General features: G+C 52.8%; 1 long non-coding RNA gene across 1 annotated transcript; it reads left to right on the top strand.

Moving 5' to 3' along the window:
- The first annotated feature begins 7,355 nt into the window (after positions 1 to 7,355).
- On the top strand, positions 7,356 to 8,747 carry LOC138850441 (uncharacterized). Its single transcript, XR_011390199.1, has 2 exons — positions 7,356 to 8,432; positions 8,549 to 8,747. It is a non-coding gene; the product is annotated as an uncharacterized lncRNA (long non-coding RNA).
- The last annotated feature ends 2,891 nt before the right edge of the window (positions 8,748 to 11,638 follow it).

Genomic DNA, 11,638 nt, shown 5'->3' with positions numbered 1-11,638 from the left:
TTGTCTTGCTCCTGATTTTCTTTTAAAAGTTTTAGAAGTTCTTTTAGAAGTTTATTTGTGAGGGAGAGAGAGAGAGAGAGAGAGAATCCCCCATTTGGGAGAGAGGAATTCAACCCCCGGAGCCGTCCCCGCTGACGCCCAGGCCTGCACTGGCTGGGCCGGCAGTGGGACCACAGTGGAGCCCGGGCACTCTGATGTGGGACGTGAGTGTTTTAAGCACAAGGATTAAAAAGGGCCTTCCCGCTCCCGACTGTAAAAGGAATGCTTAGAACATCTTTATCACTATATTGCTGGTTTGTTTATGTTCTCTTTCTCAGGTTAAGGCTTTTCTCCTAGTTATAGTTTACTTAAGGTTTTTCATCTTCAAAATATTTTTTTAAAGATTTTATTTAGTTATTTGAGAGGTAGAGTTACAGACAGGGAGAGGGAAAGACAGAGAGAGAGGTCTTCCACCTGATGGTTCACTCCCTAAATGGCTGATCCAAAGCCAGGAGCCAGGAGCTTCTCCCACATGGATGCAGGAGCCCAAGGACTTGGCCATCTTCCACTGCTTTCCCAGGCCATAGCAGAGAGCTGGATCGGAAGAGGAGCAGCCAGGACTCGAACCGGTGCCCATATGGGATGCCGGCACTGCAGGTGGAGGCTTAGCCCACTACACCACAGCGCTGGCCCCTCAAAAATATTTTTAAAGATGTATTTATCTGAAAGGCAGAGCAACAGAGAAACAGTCACAGAGACCTGCCACCTCTGGGTCACTCCCCAGCGGCTTCAACACGCAGGGCTGGGCCAGACAGAAGTCAGAAGGAGCCAGGAGCTCCATCCAGGTCCCCACGTGGGTGCAGGAGCCCAAGCCTGTGAGCCGTCCTCTGCTGCTTTCCTGGGTGCATTAGCAGGGAGCTGCATCAGAAGCAAAGGAGCCGGGACTCCAACCAGCGCTCCAGTGTGGGATGCCCGCGTCCCAAGGGGAGCGTAGCCTGCTGAGCCGCAGCACTGAAGGGCATCAATTGAGCCATACCCCGTATCCCGTTCAGAGTTCAAGTCCTGGATACTCCCTGTTTCTGATTCAGCTTCCTGCTAACCTACCTAGGAGGCACCACTGGTGGCCAAAGTGCTGGATCCCCTTGCCACCCATGCGGTAGACCCTGATGGAGTTCCTGGCTCCTGGTTCAGCCTGGCCCAACCATGACTGTGGCAGGCATTTGGGGAGTGAAACAGTGGATGGAAGATATCTCTCTCTATCTATCTATCTCTATCTCTCTCTCTGCATTTCAAATGAATACATCTTTTTAGAAATCTATTTTAAAATGTGAGTTGAGTGGCCGGCCATGTGACGTAGTTGGTAAAACTGCTGTCCTCAGTGTTGGCATCCCATTTGTGTGCTGGTTCAAGACCCGGCTGCTCCATTTTTGATCCAGCTCTCTGCTATGGCCTGGGAAAGCAGTAGAAGATGGCCCAAATCCTTGGGCCCTTGCACCTGCGTGGGAGACCCAGAAGAAGCTCCTGGCCCTTGGCTTCGGATGGGCACAGCTCTGTCCATTGCGGCCATTTGAGGAGTGAACCAGTGGATGGAAGGTCGATCTCTCTCTGCCTCTCTATAACTCTGTCTTGCATGGTATTTGTCTCGTGCAATCTGCTCTGATAGTGGATGACTTGGAGCTCAGGGGTCCCCACACTCATCGGCTGCAAATTCCGGGACTCACAGGACACAGGGCCACCTCTGTCTACTGTTACTGTTTTATCATCACACCAGGCTACAAAGCAGAAGCAGGCAGTGTAACAGAGCTGCTGGGTCCCTCCCAGCAAGGGGGTTCCCTGGTGGCCTGAGCCCAGAGCGCTGCCCACCCAGGAAGCTCACGGAAGCCCCTGGGGCCTGCGACTCGGCCGAGGCTTCGTAACACAGGCCAGGCTGAGTTACTATGTACGTGACTGACCTCAGTCTCTGGCAGCCACACACCCAAGCCTGCCAACCTCTGGCTGAGTGCACGTGGCCCACGGCCACACGGCTCTCATCACATGGTTGGTTTTTCTAGCTCCATCCACCTCCATCCTGAATCATCTCATTAGCATAACGTGCCAGGTGTGGCCCAAAAGGCCCACCATGAATAGCAAAGAAGTTCAAGGATTTAAAGGTTACATCCCAGGAGCCGGGACAAAGGCTAGGTCTCTCTTAGGGTAAATCTCTCAGCACAGCACAGCGTGCCAAGACTTTCGGTGTCACCCAGTCCTTGCGTTTCTGAACTAACAACAGCATCATTGCTAGATCCCTTTGGCTAATTTCAAACAAGGTTTTGCGTCTTTGTTAGTGCGTGAGATCGGCTAAGAGCTTCTGTATGACTGACTTTGCCTGATTTTTAAATTAAACATTTTGCTGTGCTCACGGACTGCGTGCATGCCTCTTTCCTTCTGCGCGTTAGGCTGGACTGTTGGCTCCCTGCACGCGTTGAGGAGCTCAGCTGTAGAACTTTCTGAGCCTGTGTTTGGCTGCGGTGAGACTTTCACACTTTCAGTTTCGTGATAATTCCAGGACCGTTCACGCTCTCTACTTCTTCTTGAGTCAGCATGCATAAACTGTGTTTTTCGAGAAACTGATCTATCTCGTCAAATGTTCAAATACGTTGACCAAAACTGCTGCATCTCTTCTAAGTCTCTTCTGTTGCTGTATTAGTGCAGTGCCTTCTGCCGGGTGTGGTTAAACACCCAGACGCCCCTCGGCAGGTGCTCGGTGAGCGTCCGGTCACTTCTTTCCTTCCTCTTTCCAGGGGTCTGGCCTTGGTGATGTCAAGGGCAGTTTGGAAGAGTTACAAATCGGATGTGCGTCGTGGTCATGGCTTCACTTCCTGACGTAGGGGATTCACGGCAACCAAAAGAGACTTGAGTGGTTCTGGAAGCCAAAACTTCGCAAACGAGGCCTAACAACGGACACCTCTTTTCTCCAGCCCCTGCTGTGCGGCCGTGAGGTCAGCCCACACCAGCGTCCATCTCAGGAAGGCGCAGCACCCGGGCTCACTGAAGCCTTTTGTTCGCATATTTGTTTTAGGGCAGTGAGCGTGTGACTTGGGAAATCCACTGCCTTCTCAGGAACTGACAGAGATCCAAACACAGATCTGAGCGGCGGCCCGGAAGCAGGCGAAGTTCCCGGCGTGCAGGGGCAGGAAAACACCAGACATCCCTGGAGAGACGAGGAGCCCCAGCCAGGCCCTTTCCTGGACTCCGACTGGCCCGCCGGATGCTGACAAAAAGCCTCCTGTCAATCACCTGTGCGGATCATGTCTGGTGCTTTAGCTCGTCCACCGTCCTCCAGCGTGAGTCTCCAGGCGCAAGACTTCCTAGTCCTGCTGTGACCGCCGCGTGGCCAGGAGGTGCTGGCGCATGGCTCTCTGGCAGGCTGGAGTCAGTGTGGCAGAGAAAAAGGAGACAAAGTGTGAAACGCACAGGCAACTTGGGAAGCGAGGCCGCAGCTTTGAGTTTTCGTGCATGTCACGGCTTGGCTGAGTTGGGAAGGTGGACTCACCCAGGGAGCATTTGTTGCGAGGCTGATGGTGGAGAGCTTAGGGGCCCTGAATCTATTGCCAGCGACGGCCGCTCCTTTCTGGCTGTGTGACTTTGGGCAAAATGCTTGATCTCTCTGTGCCTCTTTCTCAATTGTAATAGAGGATAGAAATGCCTTCTACCAGGTGTGAGGACTAAGTGAATTGGTATATGGTGCACCCCCCCCCTTATCCATCCATGGTTTTGGTTCCCACAGTTTTATCTATCTGCAGTCAACCATAGTTCAAAAATATCAGATGAAAAACTCCAGAAACGAGCAATTCATAATTTTTACATGCGTAACTTTTGTTTGTAGAATTGGCTGATTTTTATTATTCATTAATGTGCCTAGTTTATAAGTTAAACATTTTCGTAGGTAGGAATTCCTAGTAAAGTCCTCGTCCGCGTGGTTTGGTACCAGCTGCAATTTCGCACAGCCGCCGGGGGTCTTGGAGCGGCTCCTCCGTGCGGCAGGGGGTGCTGTGGACAAGGTGCTGGCCGCGGCGGCTCAGAGCTCCCCAGCCTACGTGGGGGCACTGCACTTCAGAGGGTCCCGGTACCGGCCCCTGGGCACCCTGCCTCCACGGCCCCCGAGCAGCACTGTGCTTCCGGTGAGAGTCCCCACACGGCGAAGCGTGGGGGCGCTGTTGGCCCTGAGCCCGGCCCCACAGCTGTCTCCGGGACAGCAAGACGAGGCCACACTTCAGAGCTCGCTGTTGGTCTGCTGACCTCAGAGTTTTGAGCTTTCATTTGATCTGTTGGCACGAAAAGCATTTGACACTCGGGAGCGCGGCTAAGAAAGACCAAAGGCGACCGAAGTGATCTGGGCCTCTCCTGTCAGCGAGAGTTGAAACAGAATCTGAATTTAAAATGTGGAAAAGGATTCTTCCATACAAACGTTGGTGCTAGGGGCTGAATTCCCCCTCTGCTTGTTGGGGTCTCGTGTGACAGCCCCCTGGGGACTGCCTTGCCAGTCACATGACCAGGGGCCCTAGGGACATCCTAGGGATGGCCACATGGCCGGAGCTGCTCTGATCGGAAGCCAGGAGCCAGGAGCCTCTTCTAGGTCTCCCACGTGGGTACAGGAGCCCAAGGACTTGGACCATCTTCCACTGCTTTCCAAGGCCATAGCAGAGAGCTGGATCGCAAGTGGAGCAGCCGGGACTCAAACTGGCACACATATGAGATGCTGGTACTGCAACACCGGCATAGGTAGAAATAGGTTACCCACTACGCCACAGCGCTGGCCCCCCATTTACATCCTTAAGTACTTTTGTGTTCTGTGGGCGCCAATAACTTATCTGATTTCCCTGCTTTGTGTCAGTTTGAGAATGGAGTTCGTTAAAGCAGGAAGTCACGTGGTAAGCCGTGCGATGACACTAACGGACCAGCAGCACCCGCTCACGCTCGCTACACAGTGGACACACGGTGCAGCGTGTGCCAAAGCCCTCGCCACAGCCCAGGGGCCAAGGGGCAGCACAGTTCCTGTTTAATGGGTGAAGAGAGGACGGCTCCAGGGGTAACGAGCGCCAAGGTTACGCAGCTGGCAAGCATCAGGACGAGGATTTGACCCCAAGCCACCCAGCCCCATTGTTCATGCTGTTTGTCTGCGTTTGAGTTGCAACGCGTTTACATTTGGTCGGATGAATCTGGCGCTGTGGTGTAGCGGGTAAAGCCGCTGCCTGTGGTGCTGGCATTCCATGTGGGCGCTGATTGGAGACCCGGCTGCTCCACTTCCTGTCCAGCTCTCTGCTGTGGCCTGGAAAAGCAGTAGAAGATGGCCCAAGTCCTTGGGCCCCTGCACCTGTGTGGGAGACCTAGAAGAAGCTCCTGGCTCCCGGCTTCAGATGGGCGCAGTTCCGGCCATTGCAGCCACTTGGGGAGTGAACCAGCGGATGGAAGACCTCTCTCTCTCTCTCTCTCTCTCTTTTCTCTCTCTGCCTTTGCCAATCTGTAACTCTGCCTTTCAAATAAATAAATAAATATTTTAAAAAATTTGGTCAGAATCTGCTACTTGGCTGGAGATGGATGTAAATGCCTACCTCAGTGCCCTTCCTGGCTTCCTAGAACTTGAGTGATGGCAAGGGTTCCCCCTGTAGCCACCGGTTTGATGTTGGGATTACAGATAAGAACATCGTTGGGACCACAGGTTCATGTTGGTATGCTCCCTATCAAAACCTAATGTGAGAGGATGAAATATCTATATGCGTCATTGTCTTAAAACTCTGTTGAGGCCCACGCTGTGGCGTAGTGGGTAAAGCCATCACCTGCAGTGCCGGTTTTCCATATGGACACCTGTTCGAGTCCCAGCTGCTCCACTTCTGACCCAGCTCTCAGTTATGGCCTAGGAAAGCAGCGGAAGATGGCCCAAGTGCTTGGGCCCCTGCACCGCGTGGGAGACTCAGAAGAAGCTCCTGGCTCCTACCTTGGGTCTGGCCCAGCCCTGGCCATTGAGGTCATTTGGGGAGTGAAGCAGCGGATGGAAGATCTGTGTGTGTGTGTGTTTGAGTGTGTAACTGTGACTTGTAAATAAATAAAAATAAATCTTTAAAAAAAAAACCCTATCAGGCAGGCGCCGCAGCTCACTAGGCTAATCCTCTGCCTGCGGCGCTGGCACCCTGGGTTCTAGTCCCAGTCGGGGTGCCAGATTCTGTCCCAGTAGCTCCTCTTCCTGTCCAGCTCTCTGCTGTGGCCCGGGAGTGCAGTGGAGGATGGCCCAAGTGCTTGGGCCCTGCACCTGCACCTGCCTCTTAGGATGCCCGTGGCCCACATCAAGTGCCCGGGCCAGTGCCCAGCTCTGCCTCCTGACTCCAGCTTCCCCCTAACGCACACCCGGGGAGGCAGCAGTGGCGGCTCTAGTGGCTATGCCCTTGCCACCACGTGGGGGACCTGGAGGGAGTTCCCAGCTCCTGGTTTTCACAGGGTCCAGCCCCAGACATTGTGGACATTTAGGGAGCAAACCAATAGATGCGAATGTGTTCTCTCTCCGGAAGAAGCTCCTGGCTCCTGGCTTCGGATCGGCGCAGCTCCGGCCATTGCAGCCAACTGGGGAGTGAACCAACGGATGGAAGACCTCTCTCTCTCCCCTTTTCAAATAAATAGAAATTAAAAAAAATAAAATATAAAGGTGCATCCTTTATAAGGCAGAGTAAGTGAGATTATATTATAATTTAATTGCTGTGGATTAGTAGAACGACTTGCATTCATAACAGTAGACAACGTTTGAGACCTGTGTTTAACTTCTAGCTAAACCCATTTGAGTGGTCAGTCTTCCCGCAGACGCCCTTTTTGGGAAGTCTTCGTGTCTGGGGGGATGAGTTAAAGGGAGAGCATCAAACGCGCTCTAAGAGAAGCAGGACCCGCGCTCACGTATCCTGTTGGTAACTGATCCATGCAGTGTAAGGAACTGGAAAAGTTAGGAGAAATGAAGAAAGTGTTAGAGAAAAGTGAGAAATGTCCAAGTGAGTTTGCTCCTCCGTCATCGGCTGAAAGTGGGATTTATGTGCTGTCGCAGCTGTGCCTGCGAGGGATTCAGGGGTTGACAGCGATGAGAAACGGGTGTTTCCATGCTCGGACGCTAAACCTTTAAACTATGACTACTGAGCTTTCAATGTGCCAGTGCGCGAGTATTTAAAATAAAATTTCCAATGATTTATTCTATCTCAGAAGTTTATTTTAGGGGAGATATTTATCTGAAGTCAAATATTGACTTTAATAATGGGACATTCAACATTCAGTCCAACTGTGTATTCATGAGCTGTTCAACTGTGGAATCCAGGAATGAAACTTAAAGTGATATTTAAAACAAAAGCTGATTCAGAGGCAGGAGGGGCAGAACTCAGCCCACGCTGGGGTCCAAAGGCAAAGTGCCCCGCACCGACGTTGGCTGCGAGCTGCAGAGCCACTGGCATAAAAAACAAAACCAAAGCCGTCCCCAAGCCAGCGTGGTCTGGGAGGGCACTTCCTGCTCGGCGTTCTGTATCAAACATTTACCAAATGTTCCCCCGGCAGGGGTTGGCACGGGCACACCGACTGGACAGAGTTAGAACCAATCACGAAAATACGGAATTTTTTTAGTGGACGGCGCAGTACCCTGAATCGTTTTATCAACAACACAGTAGACTAAGATCGCTGTTTCAAGGATGTGAGGGGTTTCTCCTGGAAGAATGGAGAGAGACGTTCTCTGAGACATTTAAAATAAATTCACACTTCTTGGGGGGACATTTTTGGAGCCCCTGTTAACTGATCAAAGACAAGTTCAGATTTCTCGCAAGCACTGGTGACCAAAGTGCAAATGGACGTCGTCCCTGCTGACCCCACCGTGGGGGAGCTCCTGCTCGGGCCTGGACCCCCGGCACCCCAAAATGTCAAACATCTGAAAACTCACACAGCAGAAGCCCCCAACCTGTTCTCCAGGCAAGATGGCGGGCAGGGTGAGTGTGCAGCGGTTACCGCGCCGATGCCACCTCGCACGAGGTCAGCAGCCGACTCGCCACAGCTACCATAGGTACGACTGGCCGTGCGCATGGAAAATCCACTGACACAAAAGCTATTTCTGGAGTTGCCACTGTCAGGTTAAAAAGGGACCGGGACAAAATCCTACAATGAAGCTTGACTTAGAGACGCCAAGGTTTGTAAACTCGGTGACGCAAGTCGTCCTCAGCCCGGAGGTCAGAGACCCCGTGGGAGCGGCACAGCTGATGCACTTGCCGCACACACCCCAGGGACAGAGGCTTCTTTGTGGGCCGTCCGGGCCGGGGCATTGGGAGGCTTCAGCGCCGAGCAGCGCCACCATGATGAATGCGGCTCTTCTGTCAACAGCTGACGACAAACCCCCACCGTGGGGAGCTCCAGCACACCCCGATTCCGCAGACACAGAATGCATTTGGTCAAACCAAGTCAGGGTAAGGCCAGTGTGGGCGTGGGCGTTCACCCAGTGCTCAGGGCACCCACAGCCTGCACTGGGGTGCCTGGGTTCAAGCCTCAGCCTCACTGTCCATCCCCGCTCCCTGGGAGGCAGGAGGTGACGGCGCAAGTACCTGGGTCCCCGCCACTCAACTGGAAGACGTGGACTGAGCTCCCAGCTTCCAGCTTTGGCACCAACCAGGAGCTGCTGCAGGCATTTGGAGAGGGAACCAGAAGATAGAAGCGCGCGCGCGCGCTCTCGCTCTCTGCCTCTTACATAAATAAAGTTTAGAAGGAAAAAAAAAAAAAAAAAACAGAGGCCCAGTTACTCCCTTTCTGCTCCGCTGAAGTGCGGCGTTGACCTGGTGCCTGTGAGTGGACAGCGACCTTGACAGCACCCCTAGGAGGCTGCCTTGCTGTCATTGGGTTCTTTGATGGCCTCAGACCCGGCTTTGAGGTTGATGAGCTAAGTGGGGATGGGGACGGGGGTGGCTGGTGGTAGTGTTTTAACAGGCGAGCTAAAGATGGGTCAGGAGATAGAATTAGACCTGGGATTGTTCCAAAGAGAGCATAGGAAAAGTCAGGTGTGAACCAATCGTTCCCCAAACTGTGTCACCTGTGGCAGCACCCGGCGATCTGCAGGGCGTGGTTCCGGGGGGTCTTCCTGGAGCTGCGGCAAAAAGGGAGCCCAGGTTAATGCTGTGCTGACTGGGGGGAGGGCGGGGGCGGCGGCTGGTGAGTGTCACAGACCAGGAAGGAGACCAAGCAGACAAAGGAGACAGACAGAAGGGGACAAAGCAGCAGTACAGGCACCAACGCTGTCCAAGAACCACACAGTTCTGTTGTGCATATGCTCCCAGTCCACTTGGGGAGGGTCAGTGCAGGCAGGGCTGAGAGGAACCTCAGGGCGGCTCCACACGCACCCCTGCCCGCCACCTCGCCTGGAGAGCAGGCTGGGGGCTTCTGCTGTTTTGTTTTGCTGCTGTGTTTGGAAGTCGATGCAACGCGAGTTTCCAGGTGTCCCATGTTGTGGTGTGCCTGGGCCCCAGACCCAAGCAGTGCCAGCCTCCGGGCGGGAGCCTCCCCCGGCTGTGGTCAGCCTTTCACAGTCCCGCTTGCACGCGAGTAGGAGAAATGCTGTCCTCCGCGGAAGGGCTGAGAAATGCCGGCATTTGGTTGCTTGGGGTCAGATAAGAAGCAGAGTGACCGTCAAGCCGGCTGTGCACGGGGAGAGCTCCAGTTAAGCAGTAGTTTAGGGCGAAGTCAGCTTCCCCAAGTAAGCCAGGGCTGCTGGGAGTGACTTCCACGGCTCGGGCTAGTAGTGCAGGCATCCCCACTGTTGTATGATGGAAATTTAACCCCTGCTTCTGAAACAGTCCAGTCCAGAGAGTTGTCAGAACTGGCTTATTGATGGGTTTAGTCTACATTTTAGCAGAAATCAATCATTACTAAACAGCCAGCCATTGCTGCAGATCACAAATCTCTGAACCTGTTTGAAATGAAATTTATCTTTTTATTTAAAAAAAAACAGAAAAATAAAATTAATATTTAAATATTTATGAAATGTAACACATTGTGGTCTTTCTGCTTTTTGTTGGTTGAATATTATGGTCAGTGGTGCACTGAGCCTGCGATTATAGGGTGGACTGAAAATTTGTATTTGCAAAAATCAAAGAAAAAAAAGCAAGCAAGGAAAGAGGGGATTGGGGCAGGGAGGGCATTATGATGGTCTTCTTAGAACCGTACCTCTGAAATACGGGAAACCTTTTCTTTATTTATGAATAAAATTTTTAAAAAAGAAATGAGGCCGGCGCCGCGGCTCACTAGGCTAATCCTCCGCCTAGCGGCGCCGGCACACCAGGTTCTAGTCCCGGTCGGGGCGCCGGATTCTGTCCTGGTTGCCCCTCTTCCAGGCCAGCTCTCTGCTGTGGCCAGGGAGTGCAGTGGAGGATGGCCCAGGTGCTTGGGCCCTGCACCCCATGGGAGACCAGGAGAAGCACCTGGCTCCTGCCATCGGATCAGCGCGGTGCTCCGGCCGCAGCGCGCTGGCCGCGGCGGCCATTGGAGGGTGAACCAACAGCAAAGGAAGACCTTTCTCTCTGTCTCTCTCTCTCACTGTCCACTCTGCCTGTCAAAAAAAAAAAAAAAAAAAAAAAAAAGAAAAGAAATGAAGTGTGTCACCGTTGTGAGTCTGCAGCTTGTCGTTCATGAAGGTCACAGTGCAAAGTCACCTGTGGGCGTCCTGTTGTGGCCGTCGCACAAATTCTCCAGCTTGTGTGACGACCGCTGGGACCGGCACTGCCCATCCTAGGCAAGTTACTGTCAGCTTTGCAGCTTCAAAATCAAAATTGAAATTGCGCTTCACGTATCTCCATGGAAAGAAATCTCCTTAAGGTGGAGCTTGGGCATTTTAATATGTTTGCTACCATGTGGGGTGGGGCCCCCCACCTGGGAAGCGTCCTTGGACCCAAGGGATTTTAACACAGTCCTGGAAGAGATAAGACACTGGTTTTGTTTCCCGGGTTGTATAAAGGCGCAATCTTTGCATACTTACAAAGATACAAGAAGGTACACGCAGGGAGATTCAAGATAACCCCACCTTAGAGACAACCGCTGTTAACACTTGGATTATACCCACTTTGCAAGGTTCCTCCATGCCTCAGTACCCATAGATTTTTTTTTAAGGTTTATTTTATTAATTTGAAAGGCAGAGTTACAGAGAGAAACAGAGGGACACAGAGAGGTCTTGCATCTGCTGATTCCCTAAATGGCTGCAACGGCCAGGGCGGAGCCAGACCGAAGCCAGGAGCCAGGAGCTTCCTCTGGGCCTCCCACGTGGGTGCAGGGGCCCAAGCACCCGGGCCATCTCCCACTGCTTTCCCAGGTGCTCTAGCAGGGAGTTGGGTCAGAAGTGGAGCAGCCAGGGCTTGCACCAGCGCCTATACAGGGTGCAGGCACTGCAGGTGGTGGCCTAACCCGTTAGGCCACAAGGCTGGCCCATGCATAGATTTTTAACAGCTTGATTGGCATGTCATATAATTCACCCATTTAAGGTATGCAACCCACTGGATTTTAGTATATTCGTAGAGTTGTGCAACCATCACCACAGTCAATTTTAGAACGTTTTAACCTCTCCACAAAGAAAGCTTGTCCCCACGAGTAGTCATTTGCCTACTTCCCCCGACCCCCAGCCCCTGGCAACCCT

This window comes from Oryctolagus cuniculus, chromosome 7, assembly GCF_964237555.1.
Source record: "Oryctolagus cuniculus chromosome 7, mOryCun1.1, whole genome shotgun sequence".
In the NCBI taxonomy this organism is placed as follows: Eukaryota; Metazoa; Chordata; class Mammalia; order Lagomorpha; family Leporidae; genus Oryctolagus; species Oryctolagus cuniculus.
Note: the sequence above shows the minus strand (reverse complement) of the source record. Positions and strands in the feature narration are given on the sequence as shown.